The sequence below is a fragment of the Cydia fagiglandana genome, chromosome 1 (genome assembly GCF_963556715.1).
Source record: "Cydia fagiglandana chromosome 1, ilCydFagi1.1, whole genome shotgun sequence".
In the NCBI taxonomy this organism is placed as follows: domain Eukaryota; kingdom Metazoa; phylum Arthropoda; class Insecta; order Lepidoptera; family Tortricidae; genus Cydia; species Cydia fagiglandana.
In genome coordinates this window covers 31,073,524-31,094,787 of record NC_085932.1, presented here as the reverse complement: position 1 = coordinate 31,094,787, position 21,264 = coordinate 31,073,524, and the positions used below count along the sequence as shown (strand labels likewise).

Sequence of the window (21,264 nt, the reverse complement as noted above, 5' to 3'; positions counted from 1 at the left end):
CCAATTAGAGGCGATATGAACACAGTATCCAAATATATCAGTTACTAAAACCTCTCAGTCAAGTAAATTTTTCCGGTTCCCAAGATACATTGTACCCTCCCCCTTATAAATATATAAATAAATATCCCCTTAATAAATACTCCTAAAATTTGGCCTCGTAATCGTCTAGTTAACAGTTAGGACCCCTCGAAGTGGACCGCGGAAACCTAGATCCTTTAATGAGTAATGCTTATTTTGGACTCTGTTTTATTTTATTATTACCTAGTTTATAAAATAAAGATTTTATTACTGAGAGTATTATTTATTATGTTATTAAAGAACATTTTCAGGAATATTTTATTAAGTTATTGTCGCAGCATATTCAACGTGTTCTAAGGTAAAATATAAATGGTATTGCTAAAAATATTAGAATGGTATGGTATGCAGTATATAAAATATTAGGAAAGTTATATATTCTTGATAAAATGAGTTTAAAAATTTAGTTGGTAAAAACCTGCCACGCCTATTAAGCCTCCGGGATAACATATAAGTAGCATTCCTGGGCTATGCCCGCTTACACCCTAACTTTACAAGATTATAAATTAACTACCAGCTTCTTGCGAAAATGCTACTCATATGCCCGATGCAGGAAAGAAGGCTCTTAGTCCAGTCAACAAGGTTAGACGGAACACCTACCCTAACTTGTTAGCCAGACGGGCTTTTACCAACACTTCGGAACTTATGCATATCTAGATGACTATGAAGAGAAGTGCCAAATATTCATCAGTCATCAAAATTAATCTTTTTTTACATTCAAAAGCTAAGGGATATTAATCCCATTTCCATTCCCCAAACTAAATATAAGCTGTATTTCTGGTCTCTTAGTAGTATAAACAAAGTACTAAATTTACTATGAAAACTGAAAACGAATTATGAATATCAAAATGAGTATTATTCCACTCAAAGTATCCTCTGGTTTACTCTTGCCTACCAAAGGTTCCCTAAAACAGCTATTCTTTGATATTCCATCTCAGAATAGACTGCATTTCCTAACAACTCAATTTGATATTTTAGAATTTGTTATATAAATACCTTAAAAATCCGATTATATTACTCAGTACTTCATCTCTACTCCAGACGACCAGAATTTTAATAGAAAAATAGAGAATACCCTTTTACTCAGTTAAATTATAGGTTCATGAAGAAAACATATTCGAAAGTTATAAATGGAGAAATATCAGCCGTTTCAATCTTAGACCCTAAATCTCTAAAGAAACCCTAATTCCCTAGTAATAGTGTGCGATTCTACCATATTAATCCTATCCTCAGTCCCTACTCTAGTATAACCAAAGCACAGTTCATACTTACCATCGACCCTGGTACTTTGGAATATACGCAAGTGTGTCCCTATTAGATATAAGCTAAGCATTCGGCGAGTGACTCCGAGATTGCAACCTAACAACTCGTATTATTGCCCCCCCCCGAGGCATTTGGTACAAAGACCGGGTGGCTACTCGGGTAGGACAGGTCCCTATTGTGTATATAATTGGTATAAATAAATATATTTAAAATACAAAGCCTTCGAATACTGTAGATTTCAAGCAAGCCCAGGTTACCCCGGATGGCGCACACGTGACGCCCTTGCTATTCATCTACAGCTGGACATCGAAAAGCTAGGGAGGGAGACGTTTTAAGTCTGCTATGTTGATAAAAAGCAGACCCCAAGACAACCCTCATCTTGGAACAAAATAGACCTCCTTCCATCCGCTGTTTGTCACCGTTAGGATAGCAGATGAAAGGCTAGACTAAACTGTATGTCTAGGCACTGATTTGGTTTTGAATCATATGAAATAATAAAAATTAGGAGTTCTCAGATATAAGTCAAATAAACACTTTCCAAACAACTACATTTCTATTGAAAACTCCTATAGAAAACTATTAGCAAAGTGGACACACTCTATCCAATGATATCTAAGTTCAAACATAACAGAAACACATATTTCCGCCATGCCAAAACAAAGACACAATTCCAAGTTCTACTCTATGAGATTTGGGACTTGCGTCTTAATCTCGATAAAGCTAAGCACTCAGAACAAAATGGACAGAGCTTCCCCACTACTCACCAATAATTTCCGCGTACTATGCAAAAACCAAAGTCAGTTGTCGGTCCGGACGCTAGTGAAAGACTCCTTCGCATCGCCCCTCTTCAATCCTTTTATACTATTATTCTTGTCGTCAGTGACGACAAAAGTGTCTTCAGTGAAGACAAAAATGTCGTCAATGAAGACAACCCATTGTCCAAGGTCATTCACCCTGTCTTCACCGAAGACAAAAGTGTCGTCAGTGACGACAAAAATGACCTTGGCAAGGACAGAAATGTCGTCAGCGAAGACAACCCATTGTTCTCGGTCATTCACCCTGTCTTCAGTGAAGACAAACCACCGTCCCTTAATATGCCCACTTACCTTACCGAAATATAAGTCTTACATACTTTACTTAAAGCTTAAAACCGTTTAATGCCGACTCTCGACATGTTTTTGCACGTAGTTCCTATGTCTCATACTTTAAGGTTTACTCTTGATTAACCATGATGACCTTAATCGGTGCCATATATGATTTTCTTACTTAAACCTTATGTCCTACATGTTAAGATCCACAATAAAATGCTGATGAGGGTAGTTTTAAATCGTATTTACGTACGCGCATGCACAACCAAAGTATGTTTGAGTTAAGATTTTTCCCATTATGATTCCAAATATTACGTTCATACTGAAGTATTTCGTATTTTCCTCCATAATAATGTTTATTTTCTTTTAAACATATATAAGAAATTAATTATTTAATTATTGTAATCTTTTATCTACCTCACGCTTTTTGAATTTTGCGGTTTAAAACAATACCTAAATGGCTCCTCGCCCATACCTGTCAAAGTCAACGTAAACAACCTTTCTTACTGTCAAATGTTTTCGTAAACAAATCCTTGTCGTTATTTTGTTTTTACTAAGTCAATTAACAATTAATCTAATTGTGGATACATGTGATAAAGATTAGACTATGAAATCAAGTGCTTCGAGTTACCATTTTTAGAAATTTCAATGAAAATCAGGAACGTAAACGCACGACCGGCAAGGAAGCTCCCGGAAGCTTTCCTTCACCGCTAAAATGTAAGTTTTATATTGATAAATGAGCTTAATATTACGTAATAGGCATATGGCCAGTCACATCCGCCCCCAATTTAAGTGTTTTATGAATTACTTCAGGAATTTATAAAAAACTTCAATTTCCCCTAGATAAGTCGGATAATTTCCCTCCCTTTTTAAACGTGTGGTGTGTTTTCCAATACTAAATGACTGTTAGCGACTCAGCTCTGAAATCAGGCCATCAGAATCCTGTCAATGAACCATGACCGCTCTTTCCCCAGCCACCAAGCTTCGCCAAAGATATTAGGTTGTGAATCTAATAAGTTAATAGTTAACTCGTCCTTGCCAGCTTAACCCGGTGCATCGAGTATTACTCTTGTCTCTACTCTTTGCGCCGCACACTTCCGTAGAAGAGCATAAGATGAGGCAGCAAAAACCTCCCAAGCGAAACGAAGAGACCTTTAATTTCTATAAGTACGAAGCTTTCAAGCTCCATTGCCAGAATTCAAACCAAATTTCATTGCCTTATCACCCTCAGCCACGTTTTCTTGGTGCGTGTCTCATACTTGAATAAAATATACCGACCTTTAAGTTTGTTTGGGTGTGTTTTTTTTTTCATTAAACAAACTTAAAATTGACACAATTAGGTACCTCAATATGGTACACCAAAATTATTTTGACCTAAACCTAAGAATCATTTGATCAAGTAGTAGAAAAATGATAATTACGTATAGTAATGAAAACAAAAAAATATATATTTAATTAAATCTTGAGTAGGGCCTCGTCCTTCTAGACGCTCACGGCCCATGATAATATGTCGAATGTCGAATATATCTCATCCAAGACAAGGTGTGTAGAATTCGTAAGAGGTTTATTACCTTGTAGAGTATATAGCCACAAAATAATACCCATTTGGAACGGGCCTTAATCCAATGGATTCTAACCTACTGATAAAAATTTTCTGGCTATTTGTGTATTCCCCGCCCCCCCTTTTGTTTCCCAGCAAAATCCGACAAATCTAGTCTGGATTACCCTCTAGCCTTTGTCTATCTGCACCGATCCATTCTTAACAACACATAAGTCCATTCCTCTACTAGGCATCCATCGTCTTATATACATCTCACACAAAAATTCTAACATACTCATAACTTTAAGCTTGAGCACTCAAGTCTTCATACTTCCTTCCTCAGACTCTGGTCCGCTTCGATCTGAACAGACAGCCAAAACTCTGATAAGTAATCCAAATAAAATAAAAATAATTTTAAGTCTACATGTTATTACATTTAAACTAAAAAAAAACAACCCCTATCCCGTTTTGATTCAATATTAACCCATTTAATTTTATCCCTATATGATAATAAAAACTATTGGCACTTATCCTGAGCCTACCCTTTAATTATTTTGAGCCTTAAGCGATTAAATCTGTCATTAACTTCAGGAATTTTGTTTGCTATTTATTTTGACCCAATATCGCCAGAACCGCTCCCGAGATCCCTTTTAACTCAGTCCAACTACCCCCAGCCTGGCATTGAAGGAACGCTTCCACGTATGCGCCGACCGACCCCGTCGCCTGATGTAGCATTAGCAAACTACCATAAATGCTGTAAAACATACTCAAATGATGATACTCAAATAACGTCATTAAGTGACCTAAATTGACATGCCATATTATTACATTACCTACCCCAAATAAAAATATCTATGAAATATACAAGAATAATTTCCCTTTACGAAACATTGGGCTTAATTTTATTTGATCTTAACTATGTACCTTATATTAAAAATATTAGAATATAATAAAAACCGTTTTGAAATTGGCATACTCAAAGAGAGGCCTATGCTCCGCAGAAAGCGTCAAAAAAAAAACTGATATGATGATGATTAAGTTTTAAATTTACATAAACTGTGTATTGATCGTTCATAACTTCCTCTTCTTTCTTCTATCCGGTATATTGTATCTTGAAATTACTCTTGCGTCTTGAAATTCCTGTCGGCAGTTCTTATAAAGGTTGTAAAAGTTAGCAATGATTCTTGTTACTCGCGATCTCACTAGCAGCTAATCTTCCTCTTCTTATCTTCTACAAATTGGTAGCACAATCATCTTCTCACGTATATTCGGTTGCCAGCGAGCGATGTGACTAAAGTAGTCAATTATCCCGAAATTTCACTGTACTCTGTAATCTCTGTATTCAAACGCACGTTAACTCACTTAATTTGATCATACTTAGCATAAAACCCGAAACATAATAATATTAAACAATCTATATTTCTTACGAACTAAGTAGGTGTTCTTAATCTACTGACCGTAAATCTTTTATTCATAACTCCATCTTCAGTTTCTACTACTAAGCTACATAATATCCAAAACAACTTAGAAAAGATACTAAGAAAGATAGACCACCAAATAAAAATAATTTAAATAAAATAAAGCCATAAAATAATCCAAATAAAATTTCAAAATTGTCTAATTTATTAAAACCAATTCACAAAAAAAATGAAATTTTAAAACGCTTTCATCATGCGGGATTCGAACCCAGGACCTCAAACATTTATATGTCGTACTTTAGCCCACCGTCGAGACCACTAGGCTATCTAAGTGTTAAAAGACTGGACAAATTTAGCAATCGCCTTTTGAAATTATTTTTTTTTTATTTTTTAAATGTCTTACAAACATGTTTTTTTTTTTTATTATAAGATAGAAAGTTAAAACGGTACGCAAATATCTACACATATACATACAACCAAACTTCACGAAATTCTTTGAAGAACGCTATTAATCGAGAATCATGTAAATGGAAAAATCAAAAGAGCATTATATTAAAATTTTGGAACGTTAGAAAAATTATATTTTAATCCTATATACTGTGAACAAGTGATAATATTTCATATACTGAGATAACCTATAAAAATACCAGGTTTGACAAAATTTTCTACTCACATGTTAGATGCACATTCCTTGATAAATAGAACTATTTCCACCCATTTTTACACTTGACAGACTTCACCCACTACACTATTTCACTATTTTAATATAGATTTACTACAGGAAAACACATGATTATCGTTTTGTTTACAAAATGCACTCGTTACTTGCGGCTGCAAAATGCACATAAAATAACCCAATTTTCACTTGAATACGCGTTTGCACTCATTTATGAACCTTTCCCGGGGTAGAATCTACATTTATTTTCGTCCAAAACACTATCCATTTCATTTTATCACTGCCTCATACCACAATTTCGTCCAAACAAAGTTGTTTGTTTACGATTCCGACATATTTTATTTTAACACGATTTGACTAGAAAATATGGCCCTAACTTGTTGTTGATGCACTTAAACTAAACTTCACAATGATTCTTTTTCGTCTCACATAAGGAATTCCATTATTAAAACCAATCTACAGTGTTATTTAACGATTACAAGTACTTAAAAACAAAAACAACTACTCCATGTTCACAAGTTCCGAGAACTGTCAAAAAGTACAAAGACGTATTTTCTTAAACTATACTTGGCAAACCACGATCGTCAGTAGCAAAGGCGGCAAACTCGAAAATGTATGCGTGAAAAACTGCACTTCATTACAAATAACTGAACCCCGCACATTACGATGAATTGTATTCTATTTTATAGATTTTTAGAACTAATCCTTTTATCTATTTCTAATGTCTAATGGTATACGAATAAATTTAACAATAACTCTTCAAAAATTGTTTTTGTGAGTAGCAACACCATTACAATCGTTATCTATTTATTTTCCGATATCTATGATCTTCCGCCATAGATGGTAGTATCCTATAGATGCACTATATGCGTGCGTCAGCGAGGGACAAAACATAAGCAACTGCACAAGAATGTGACAAGGACAAACAATAATAGCGCCTTCGCCGCTACTCCCACTGAAAAATACATAATACTATCCCGCTCTGTCACCTAGTGACAGTAGCGCCACCATTACGATCGTGTAAGTAAATTCGTTTTCACAAATGGGCCTCCGTGTGCTTACGCAATGCGACGAAATTCAAAAACACGCTCTAATGGCCCCTACAATACTCGAAACAACCTACCCATGTTGGTCGGGTTCATTTGTTTACCTATGAATGAATTTTAGTGAACTCAGCAAGTGTCCAATAATTTATGTGAATAATACAAAATTGAAATGAAAACCCTTATATATTATCATTTAAGTTTTTATTTTTATGAAGAATGATTTGAATGATAAAACGCATTTTTACAATGTGAAAAACTAAATAATCGATCTATTGATTGATCCAAACCAAAAGCTATTCTATACTGAATGTTCTACAACTTCTACATTTGGCGATCTGAAATTTTGTCTATGGCAATTTTACCAACTGTCAATCTCCTAAATTCCGTTGTAGGTTGTATTTTTTTCCTGCAAAAAAGATGCTTTAACAAATTTCAAGGCAAAAATTATATCACTGAGCTAAATTTAAAGACGGTACGGTAAAAAGAAAGTCTGCGAGAGCGTCCATAATGATTTCCATCTATCAAAGAACCTACAAGATGAAGAAAATGGAATTCAGATCATCACACGAATTTGCTTCTACTTATTTCATAAAACTAAATGGTCAGGAAACCTAGTGTCCGTATTTCTGATCCAGCGTACTTATTTATTTTACGTGCCTAAGTATCGACAATGCGAGTGTGACAGTGTCAGTGAAATAAATCCAAAGTTGGGAATCGTTTCTACAATCAAGGTAAGATTATGTTCTTGCTTCTTCTTTTGACAAGTTACTGCTATCAAGACCCTGTTAAATACACTTGCAAATCTGCAACCAGGAAAAAATTGTTTGCAATTTGACCTACCTATCATTAAATTTGTTTTCCTGACCGATCATATCTGTAAATGGCTAGCATTAGTTTCTTCACTTTCAACGTTCTACTTATAATGCTAACGCCTAGTGGATTGTATTTCCTTCTTCATACTCTTTATTCAGTAACATAAACGCATTTCTTTTTGAAAAACGAAAGAGAACAAAGTAAAATCTGTATTTAAAAAATAACATGTTGATTTTCGTTTTACACTGTCTAACCTAAAACATACCACTAGACCTCCACTACACTATTTGTATTACAATAAGATTTAAAAGCTATGTTTGATGTTTCAGTAAGCTGACAACTACATCAAAATGATTCCCTGTGCTGTTATACAAAACCTGTTATCGAAGAGAAATAAGTTGAAATTATGGTGTGGAAAACTCCATTTGCTGATTTTGTTGTTGTTGTGAATGTTTCCTGACCCTAAACAGTAAGTATAACTACCCTGTTACCATATAAATACCCTTAGGCTTGCCCTTACTGTACTTGGAATTTTAAATGTTGTCATTCTAAGAGATGGTCTGGCTAAAATTATTTTTCCTGAAATAAAAGTTTCTCGAACTTGGAAATACAATATATTATAAAAACCATAACTATATAATAACGTCAGCTAAAATAAACCGGTTTCTTTGCATGTTAATGGCAATTGATGATAAATATGTATCTTTCTCTTGGAAATTACCCCGTAGTTGTTTAGTAACTTAAATAAAAATATGTGAACATAAACCTAGACCTGCCATAATTATTCCTATTGTTGCAATAAACCTTACTGTTATGTATAAATAATGAGGGCAGCTTTTGACATTTGTGTACAAAGTGTGGCAGCTATGAAAAAGCAGAACCCGTGAACCCGGACCAGTGCATGTATGACGAGCATGTGAGATGTACAATAAAGAGTATTGTATATTGTATTGTATAGGTGAACCAGGATCTATTGAGGGTGCGCCATGTTACGGAAATTTGTTGGTACTAATTTCTAGCAATGGCAACAATTTTAATAATAGACAACATCTACCCTCTATGATAGTTGTCAATATTGACAATGTAAACATTGCTTTGTCTAGTTTCGTGTGAATTATTATTAGACTGCAATAATTATGCCGAAAGTTTTAGATTTTACAGAGAAAAAGTTGTAAATAGTGTATATAGTTATTTATTGGAAAAAAAAACGTGCGGGAGAGGAATTTCTTCCATTAGAAAACATAACGAAATTAGCATCTGAATTGACGGGTAAGTTTCAAACTTATGGACAAATGTCACTATAGTCAGGTCGTCACGATTTGGTTGATGTCTTGTAATAATTTGATTTAGAACATATTTGGTACGTTAAATAATTTAATTTGTAAAATTATCAATATAAATTCTTACTTATAACTCTTGCTTACTTATTGACTTTACGCTATTCATTTTATCTAAATCGAGTCAGCCATTTAAGCGTAAAAACCGAAGAAATATCCAAAATCCAAACTTCGCACTTATCAAACTTCGCACTTATTAAAGTTGTCGGAATAAAACAAAAATCATCTGCCAATTTCCATTGTCCCCACTATACAAATTGTTGCTATATAAAATTCAAAACGAGCGCCCTCTTGACAATACTCCCAAAGTTCTGGTTTACCTATACATGTGCTTGGACCCCTAAACTGAGAGTTATATTACTTACTATGTATGTTTAATTTTTCAGCAAACAAAACCAACTCCGATGACTGCCCGCTACCTGGTGACAAGCTGAGCGGAGCAAATTCCCATTGTTGCCCACAAAGGCCCCTCCGAGTGCTTCGACATTACCCTAGTAAGTATAAAAGCAATTTCTAGACTTAATCCTACTTAATAAATAAGTGGAAATTTTTCCATTTGTTCTACAAAAAAACTTGAAATTTTTATTTTTTCTGTTTTCTTAACTGTGATGACCCTACCTGTAGTAAATAATAAACACTGTTAATGAGACTTATAAGTAGAATTTCTTAAATATACCCTACATTATCCAACTTTTCCATAATTCCTATTTCAGTGTTACCTGGAGGCTGACTTTGTCCCGGAGTGTCAAGGTGCCTTCACTGTACATCTACCGACTGCTTCCATTTATGACAGGTATTTGTTTCACATTATATAAATACATAACTCGTTATAAACTAACCAACTCATGATTTATGGTGGACACTAATATTTCAAATGCTTGAGCGAAGAGTTCTTGATGAAAGAGCGGTGAGTTGAAAATTGTGATGAGCCTACATACCCTATTCTAACTCTATTGACTAAATAAACTTAATCTAGCTTATTTGTGACCTAACTGTATGGAAATATGTCAGTCAAGGCACAGATTCTCAAACTTTTTTTTGAATTTTGGAAAAATATGAAGTACTGCCTACTTTTTGTATTTTGAATACTTCTCCTTCTATGGATGTATTTATACCTATTTTTACTATGTTATTACATCACCGATAATATTGTTGAAATTCTGGAGAGCACATGTAATGCTGTACTTATTTAACTTAAAACATCTGTAATAATACTATGGATTGCGCCGAATAAATGGTTTTGTTGAAGTACCCACATATTTCAATACACTACACACGCATTAAAATTAATATCGCGCCCCCGCGAATGGATGTCTTAAGAAAAATGTTGACGTATTGCCCAGCTAAAACTGACTCTAAGGAGAAGAAAATCTAAAGCTACTTATGCTACTTTATTTTACCTGAATTTTCTAATGTATGTGTCTAACTTATTTCAGCCTACCAAGACACTGCTGATACATGAAGACTCCTGTTTGCTGGCTTCATCTCAAGAATGTTGCTGCAAAAATGGCTGCTATCTACACATAGAGTACTACAGAAAAAATTGAACCCCCCGTTTTTCTTCACGTTAGGTAGTTTAACCAACTGTATACTATTATTTGATCACAATCAAACACGGTTTAGAAGTAACGTCAGTAAAACAGTCCTGTAATCCTAGGCAACGATGATGATGATGATATACCTTTGTATAGTACAAATATGCTTATGTATGCCCACTGCTAACCCAGGTGCTTAGCACACAACATATCCTTATCAATTTTAATGAAATTTATTGTGTAGCTTCAAAAATGAGTGAGGAGGCCACACATAGTAGCTCGCTGAGGCTTTAAACTATAATGATAAAACAATAAATAGTCATTACACATACTTTAGCTCTTATCTAGGTAAATATTGTGACTTTTAGGGTTCCGTATCGAAAAGTATGTAGATACATTTTCTAACATGTGTATGTTCCACTAAATTTCTACTAGTTTGCACAACTTTGCCGACTTTTAAAGTGGGAAATAAGAAAGTCGCAGAATAACTACGCCCCCTGTACCTTGGTATTCTCCCGTGTAAATGAACTGTTACACGCCCCCATAACTTTCGACTAAAGCATGACTTCTTACACAACTAGATACTTATTTTAGATAATATTATCTTAAGTCTATTTGCAACGGCGTGCTAACACAATCTATAGAAACCCTGCCTGCAAATGCTGCCAGACGGGCCAGACGCGTCTATCACGGGTCATGGACATTATTTGTTTATTTTATAAGTATGTGTTTATTCCTACAAGTATGTACTACGCCGCGTGGTATCTAAAACAGCACAACCTTTCCCTGAATGTGAAGGACTGCCCCGAATATATTTATTTATTTATTTATCTCATTATTGTTATTGGTACCTGCGACGAAACTAGTTTATCAACGAATCTAAGGTGAAAGAGAATCAAATGATCGTTTTCGGTGAAAATATCCGTAATAAACGCTACTGTTGGTATACATGTACCTACTTTAACTTTGTTACTTTATTTTTCAGATATCAATGACACAAGAAGATGGATTTATAGTTGTGATAACACACATCTTTAGCTGAGAAATATGAAAAGGAATCCCTAACACCGCCGAGAACGAGTGAAAATAATAATGTAGTTGTACCTAAACTTCGTCAAGAGATGACGCCACCTCCGAGATAGAACGCGCCAACGATGTGTCGACGTATAATCATGGCGTCCGAGATACAAATTACCGATCGATTTAGAATTTTTGGAGAAGATTAGTGCCTGTTGGCTGCATAAATGCATACCCCTGGTGAGGTTACAGTAGCTTCGCACAAGTTTATCAGTCATTTTACATAGTGTTGTAATAAATAAGCTAACTACGTTGTTTTCGACTGCGGAGAGTAACCCTTACTACAATAGAATAATAATAAAATATTATACCATTATATTTTATAAGCTACTCGAGTTTTATTTTCTATCTGTACATAATAACTATGGAATGATAAATTTAATGTTTCATGATTTTTATTTAAAACCTTCCTACGTGTAAATAATAACTTGAATAATAAAATTAATGTATCACGACTATTATTTAAGACACCAAAGAACTACCCAAAAATAAGCATACTCACTCCGTTTTCACGCCAACAAAAGCCATAAAGGCTACTTATACATAGATATTTCTAGAAAAACCGTAGTAATCCAGGTAAACTACATCCTGCGTCACTTAGCACCAAAAATGTACCCTCCCCCTTATAAATATATAAATAAATATCCCCTTAATAAATACTCCTAAAATTTGGCCTCGTAATCGTCTAGTTAACAGTTAGGACCCCTCGAAGTGGACCGCGGAAACCTAGATCCTTTAATGAGTAATGCTTATTTTGGACTCTGTTTTATTTTATTATTACCTAGTTTATAAAATAAAGATTTTATTACTGAGAGTATTATTTATTATGTTATTAAAGAACATTTTCAGGAATATTTTATTAAGTTATTGTCGCAGCATATTCAACGTGTTCTAAGGTAAAATATAAATGGTATTGCTAAAAATATTAGAATGGTATGGTATGCAGTATATAAAATATTAGGAAAGTTATATATTCTTGATAAAATGAGTTTAAAAATTTAGTTGGTAAAAACCTGCCACGCCTATTAAGCCTCCGGGATAACATATAAGTAGCATTCCTGGGCTATGCCCGCTTACACCCTAACTTTACAAGATTATAAATTAACTACCAGCTTCTTGCGAAAATGCTACTCATATGCCCGATGCAGGAAAGAAGGCTCTTAGTCCAGTCAACAAGGTTAGACGGAACACCTACCCTAACTTGTTAGCCAGACGGGCTTTTACCAACACTTCGGAACTTATGCATATCTAGATGACTATGAAGAGAAGTGCCAAATATTCATCAGTCATCAAAATTAATCTTTTTTTACATTCAAAAGCTAAGGGATATTAATCCCATTTCCATTCCCCAAACTAAATATAAGCTGTATTTCTGGTCTCTTAGTAGTATAAACAAAGTACTAAATTTACTATGAAAACTGAAAACGAATTATGAATATCAAAATGAGTATTATTCCACTCAAAGTATCCTCTGGTTTACTCTTGCCTACCAAAGGTTCCCTAAAACAGCTATTCTTTGATATTCCATCTCAGAATAGACTGCATTTCCTAACAACTCAATTTGATATTTTAGAATTTGTTATATAAATACCTTAAAAATCCGATTATATTACTCAGTACTTCATCTCTACTCCAGACGACCAGAATTTTAATAGAAAAATAGAGAATACCCTTTTACTCAGTTAAATTATAGGTTCATGAAGAAAACATATTCGAAAGTTATAAATGGAGAAATATCAGCCGTTTCAATCTTAGACCCTAAATCTCTAAAGAAACCCTAATTCCCTAGTAATAGTGTGCGATTCTACCATATTAATCCTATCCTCAGTCCCTACTCTAGTATAACCAAAGCACAGTTCATACTTACCATCGACCCTGGTACTTTGGAATATACGCAAGTGTGTCCCTATTAGATATAAGCTAAGCATTCGGCGAGTGACTCCGAGATTGCAACCTAACAACTCGTATTATTGCCCCCCCCCGAGGCATTTGGTACAAAGACCGGGTGGCTACTCGGGTAGGACAGGTCCCTATTGTGTATATAATTGGTATAAATAAATATATTTAAAATACAAAGCCTTCGAATACTGTAGATTTCAAGCAAGCCCAGGTTACCCCGGATGGCGCACACGTGACGCCCTTGCTATTCATCTACAGCTGGACATCGAAAAGCTAGGGAGGGAGACGTTTTAAGTCTGCTATGTTGATAAAAAGCAGACCCCAAGACAACCCTCATCTTGGAACAAAATAGACCTCCTTCCATCCGCTGTTTGTCACCGTTAGGATAGCAGATGAAAGGCTAGACTAAACTGTATGTCTAGGCACTGATTTGGTTTTGAATCATATGAAATAATAAAAATTAGGAGTTCTCAGATATAAGTCAAATAAACACTTTCCAAACAACTACATTTCTATTGAAAACTCCTATAGAAAACTATTAGCAAAGTGGACACACTCTATCCAATGATATCTAAGTTCAAACATAACAGAAACACATATTTCCGCCATGCCAAAACAAAGACACAATTCCAAGTTCTACTCTATGAGATTTGGGACTTGCGTCTTAATCTCGATAAAGCTAAGCACTCAGAACAAAATGGACAGAGCTTCCCCACTACTCACCAATAATTTCCGCGTACTATGCAAAAACCAAAGTCAGTTGTCGGTCCGGACGCTAGTGAAAGACTCCTTCGCATCGCCCCTCTTCAATCCTTTTATACTATTATTCTTGTCGTCAGTGACGACAAAAGTGTCTTCAGTGAAGACAAAAATGTCGTCAATGAAGACAACCCATTGTCCAAGGTCATTCACCCTGTCTTCACCGAAGACAAAAGTGTCGTCAGTGACGACAAAAATGACCTTGGCAAGGACAGAAATGTCGTCAGCGAAGACAACCCATTGTTCTCGGTCATTCACCCTGTCTTCAGTGAAGACAAACCACCGTCCCTTAATATGCCCACTTACCTTACCGAAATATAAGTCTTACATACTTTACTTAAAGCTTAAAACCGTTTAATGCCGACTCTCGACATGTTTTTGCACGTAGTTCCTATGTCTCATACTTTAAGGTTTACTCTTGATTAACCATGATGACCTTAATCGGTGCCATATATGATTTTCTTACTTAAACCTTATGTCCTACATGTTAAGATCCACAATAAAATGCTGATGAGGGTAGTTTTAAATCGTATTTACGTACGCGCATGCACAACCAAAGTATGTTTGAGTTAAGATTTTTCCCATTATGATTCCAAATATTACGTTCATACTGAAGTATTTCGTATTTTCCTCCATAATAATGTTTATTTTCTTTTAAACATATATAAGAAATTAATTATTTAATTATTGTAATCTTTTATCTACCTCACGCTTTTTGAATTTTGCGGTTTAAAACAATACCTAAATGGCTCCTCGCCCATACCTGTCAAAGTCAACGTAAACAACCTTTCTTACTGTCAAATGTTTTCGTAAACAAATCCTTGTCGTTATTTTGTTTTTACTAAGTCAATTAACAATTAATCTAATTGTGGATACATGTGATAAAGATTAGACTATGAAATCAAGTGCTTCGAGTTACCATTTTTAGAAATTTCAATGAAAATCAGGAACGTAAACGCACGACCGGCAAGGAAGCTCCCGGAAGCTTTCCTTCACCGCTAAAATGTAAGTTTTATATTGATAAATGAGCTTAATATTACGTAATAGGCATATGGCCAGTCACAACATGTCGCGCCTAATTTGGTTTGGGGCCGACGGCTATTTGCTATACTTGGTCAAGCAGATCTTGTCAGTAGAAAAAGGCGGCAAATTTGAAAATTGTAGGCGCGAAGGGATATCATCTCATAGAAAATTTGAATTTCGCGCCTTTTTCTACTGACAAGATTTGCTTGACCGTCTATATATTGTAAAATTATACAAAAAATAGTGGTGGCCTGATATCGCATGATAGGGGAAATAATAAACAACTTTGTTGACATAGGTACCTACTAACATTGCCTAACGTTAATAGGATCAAAATAAATGAACACAAGCCTTCTTGAGCTTACTGTGCATGGGACTTAATCTGTGTAAGAATGTCCTATAATATTTATTTATTTAGTATCTAACTACTTACGTAAGAAAGCAGCAGTGAGCGATTTTTTTTTCTCGAGCGATCAAAAATTAATATATTATGCATCGATCTGCTCATGATACGTGCGTGTCATTCTGCCAATATACGTGAACCAGAGATAATTATTCTCACTCGCTAGGTCGCTAGCTCAATGCGGATAGGTTTAGTACTTGTAGGCATGTGAATATTATACTTAATACTACTGTTTTACACAGTGCACCGTGATCTGGTTCGCGCTTGACCCAATTACATATTAGAGGCAGCGCAGGGATTTTACAGTCCAAATGCTTCATGCTGTTAACATTAGTAGCCACTGACTATTTTGGGATGATTTCATTATGTATGTGTACATTCCTGTTATAGGTATCATTCTACTTATATATTATTATAGGGGTATTGTGGACTTTTGAGTGCCACTTCGACCAAGCTGTGATCTATTGAGACGGCATCGTTCTACTTTATGTCTTAGAGCCTGTGCGGAAAGAGTCGTGGAATGTATGGCGTATGGGGCTGCATACATACACTCCACGACTCTTCTTTTTCCGCACAGGCTATCGCTTTAATTCGTTTTTACTCAACTGACGCAAAATAAAGACCAACTTTTAGAGTGAATTAAGTAAGTAACAAACACTTTATTATTTTACCTTCGACCAAGGATAGACTACGGCAGACAATATAAGTAGCAGGTAATACAAAAACTAAGTATAATGGTTCAAAATAATACAAGTATTAGAAGTACATAGATTAAATTTGTTAAAATCTACATGAATCTCAGAAAAATGTAAAGCGTATAGCGTTCGTAAGCGACATTTAGTCGCACTGCTCCAGAACAGGATTAAAGCAAGCTAAGAAGCCATTTAGTCGATAAATTGGCTGCGGGTAGCCAGCGAAATATTCCAAGCCTCCAGGACTAAAAGGATTGTACGGAACCGCAAACGGTTACCCTTTACCACAGACTACTGCCAACAGGCTCCGCTGTAAGGGCCATGTACAATGCGCCACTCTCTACAACCTCTACGTAACTGTCACATTTTTGACGTATAATGCTTAAATATGGCAACAAATTAGTATGGCAAATGTTTAATTCTTTTTATAGGTACATATTAAATTTTTACTATTTAATGTCGCACTTAAGTAAATATATATTTTTAATGCACCAATAATAATACATTTTAAATGTAAAACAGCAAAGATCTCATAAAGGAAAATATAATTAAATAACAACAGGCGTTCTCATCGCTAAAAAGCGATCGCTTTCAGACAGCCGTTGGGTTAAAAAGCTTAACATTAGAAAAGAAATAATAACACAATTTATTTTTTTATATGTCTGTGATAAACCTACGTAATGTATAAAAATGATAACATTTCGTTTCGATTTCTGCAAATGGCTAAGCCCCTCTAAACAATTAAAGTCCGTGATTGTACTTAAATGCGTTCACACAAAATTACTATATATAGACCGCGAATCGTCTGTATGCTCCGTCCAGTAAATCATCTGTGCCCACGGGTACCTGACTTTGCGTAAGATGTTAAGTGTTAGGGCGTTACTCTATGGGCTATACCGGCTTCTCTGCCTTTAGCCTGTGTAACCTAGATAAGGAAGCGTTTTGTAGACTGAGTAAAAGCTAAATAAGGAACCTATTTTATAATTATTCATATAACGTCTAAAGTTTTCTGCAAAATCTATAACTTCCTTGAACTTGTCTCCTTTCAATATCAAATTTAAATTTGACTCATATAACGATAACTTAGTACCCATAGGCATAATGGTTTTAAAATTAATAATTAGTAAATCAAAAAAGAAACATTATCTAAATTAATATTGTATTAACCGTTTGAACGCTAAGAGAAAAAAAGTAATCGTAAATGGACGTTATGATTGCGCCAAACGGCCAGATTCGAACTTTAAGATGCGTCAGTTAATAGATCTAGAAACGATATGGATTAGATATGTTAGTGTCAAATGTGACGATTCCTCAAACAATAACGTCACTTTTGACACTGACACATCTAATCCATATCGTTTCTATATCTATTAATTGACGTATCTTAAAATTCGAATCGGGTAGAAAAACACTTATTTAGGTACTTACTTATACCTAAAAACGAAGCAAATTACTTTAATTATCTAAGCCATTGCATAAGTAGTATAGTTTCCTGAAAGACCTTTCCAACGATCATAATTCAGGTAAAATTTTCCGGTAATTCATAGAAATACGATTTAATCCCATCGCGGACCATAAGTCATTCATACAAGGGTTGATCTGATTAGTTTTGTAATATAACGAAATATATGGAAATCAACCCTTTTATACAGTATCGTAGATGAAAAATATGGGCGCATATCTGAAGGTCGCGGGTCTTATCAATATCGTAAAAATGATGTAAGTATGTTAAAATCATTAGAATAACCACAGGATTTTTTTAGAACACTTAAAGCCTAAAACTGTTAGTTTACGTAGTAAACAACCTTAAGGTCCACTTCAAAATCAAAGGTTTCCATAAATATTAACTATTAGTTATAACACATTCGTTACAATCATTTTATGATGTGGCAATCATTTCATGAAATGATCGATTGGCTACATCATGAAAAAAATATTAAACTTTACTTAACCATATTTTATAAATTGCAGTTTTTATTTATATTACAGCTTATTTATGGTTCGGTGTAGTATGTATACTAAAATTAATTAATTTCTTAGTATTATATATAAGGCTTGAATGTAACTTCCGTAGATACGATCGGACACAGGTCCTTACAAATCTGCCCACATATAACCCGGAACGGTAACGCCTTAACGAAATTAATTTCACCGTCTCCGACCATGAATATTAATGTGACAACCCTACGCATCGTGCTCTCTGGAAACCAATTCGAACATACATTTTTATATCAAACGATGTAATTTTGTTATCATTCGGGCGTGCATTTAGCTCGTACTTATCCGTACATATATTGGTGCGAGTGAGACGCATATGCAATAACAAAATGATATCGTTTTAACATCAAAACGTAAGTTCGAATCGGCTTCCCGCGCGGAGTTATGATTCGTAATGAACGTTGTGAGCGCTAGGGTTGACACACGCTTTTAATTACTTTTGGGATTTTTGGTGTCAAGTGGGTACCCAATTATGAATTGTGACTAATTAGGAATTTATTTGTTCCGTGTAGCATTTGAGTCATAATACATGAGTTACCTACATGACCAGATCGTATTTACCCTTAAAACCATTTCTTGTTAATTAAAAGTCAGTATTGAATTCTCTAATTCTTATTTTATTTAATAGAAATAATAGTTTCAGCTCGTTTAGTTAGACCATAACGATTTGTGTTTCAATATGTAGGTAGTAAGTATTCTACGCGATAAATGAAATTGTCAGTTTTTGATTGCAAAAACTTGAGATAAAACTAATAAATCATTCAAATTATTATGTAAGACTAAGTACGAGGGCCGGATAGGATATAAAATAACCCGGGTGGTTGATAACCGGCTCTTGACAGGCACGTGCGGTTAAACGTGGCATTATGCTGCGAGATGAACTCTACGTCGTGAAAATAAATTATATTTCATGAAGCATATTGTTAAGAAATATGTTTAGTTTTGGTACAGCTATTTAAATAATAAAGTTAATGATAACAACTACTAACTAACTAACATACCGAGTTCGGGTTATAACGGGTCATAACGTAAGTACCAAGAAACAAATATAAATTAAATACAGATGACTCTGTATATTTGTAGCCGTTGTTTGATATATGCAATAAATTGTATTGTTTTTTTCAGTATAACTTCTAAGATAATGGACATATTATTAATATCTATCTTATTTAATTTACTTAGTTCATTTTGTTAAATTATACTTTGTGAACAGTCTAAACTAGACCTGCAGAGCACGCCAAAAGAATAAACAACTTAAAAATGAAAACCAACCTCAATTTATATCCGAAATTCTATTTAAATCTGTACACACCGCTTTTTTTATTTAGAAATTATGATGTTATTGACATTCATTTTCTCCAGCTTTTTTGATCCTAATGTGAGAAAAAATCTGCAAATTTAAATAAAATGGCCCAGCACGTTTTCATATGCACCTTACATCTCTTTATACAGAATATCCGGGTCGATGTACCTGGCTTATACCCGGGTATGCGCCTATAACCGGCTATATCTGGTTATAACCGGCTCTCGGCGTCACGTGCCCGCTCGGTTAGGCAGGCGGGCCGCATTCGCCTCTTGAATACGGTAAGATGTCGGATATGAGAGCACAGTTAAATGCCGAGTATTATGTTTATGGAATACGCTTATGTCGTGATATTTGAAGTCGCTATTTTCACTCGTGGAAGCAAAGGGATTTATTTGAGTAAGGCGGATGGTAAAACTTTGAATAGCTTATTTTTATTTGACTGCCGAAAGAGGTTTATATTTGTCAAGCGATTGTATCTAATAGATGTAATCATAGTATGATTCACACAATCATTTGTTTAATTTTTTGGGACAGTCTTCCGGATTAGGTATAATGTAAAAGTCGTCATTAAATTCGTCTTGGTTGTGGAACTTGTGGAATTGGGAAATATTGAATGTGCTTGTTAAGCCTAAAAGAGTAATAGTTTTTTGTCTTGTTTTTAATTGTCCTTTGGATTTTTGTTTGAAATTTGTCTGTAGATACGTTTTATTAGTTTGAACTAGACTTCTTTGATAACTGGTTAATACAAAAATTCTACTTCCTTAGGAAAACACTTCGTCTTTAGTAAAATATGAACAATTACTTTGCGGTAGTATTTCCTGATTTGATTGCCCTCAAAGCTTCATATCATTCGCCTTTTATTCATTTGCTCATTACATTAAGTCCTTCGATGTTCCGTGCGATAATTGATATTTATTGCTGACACTTTAACCATTTATTTGTCCTATCAATAACAATATCAGGAAATCCGCTTAAATGTAATCCAATTACTGAAATAAACTAGCGATTATTTTTCTTATACGTTTTAAATTGGACTGTTAGTTGTTAAAATATTCTCTTATTTATCTCTCTATTTGAATGTCTTCTTCTTCTTTCTAGTATCCTCATGTCATGAATGAGGGCGCGACCATATGAGGTCACTGTTTTGTCAAGGCTCTCCATTCTGCACGATTTACCGATTTTTTGAAGTGAAAACTTCTTTAGCGGCGCTGAGCACTTTTTGAGGTGGGGAAAAAATGATAAACACTATACAGCGTAACGCGTAACGTAACGCTGACGTCATGTGTCTCGGACAATGTTATTCACCAAAGAACTTT

The 21,264-nt window shown here is 34.7% G+C and overlaps 1 protein-coding gene and 1 long non-coding RNA gene across 2 annotated transcripts in view; both read left to right on the top strand.

The window, feature by feature from the left end:
- The window catches only part of LOC134669766 (dystrophin-like), a 428,308-nt gene that overhangs the window by 269,680 nt on the left and 137,364 nt on the right, over positions 1-21,264 (top strand). The window lies entirely within an intron of this gene.
- LOC134671592 (uncharacterized) lies at positions 9,977-12,518 on the top strand. The gene is made up of 3 exons (XR_010099234.1): positions 9,977-10,049; positions 10,693-10,827; positions 11,777-12,518. It is a non-coding gene; the product is annotated as an uncharacterized LOC134671592 (long non-coding RNA).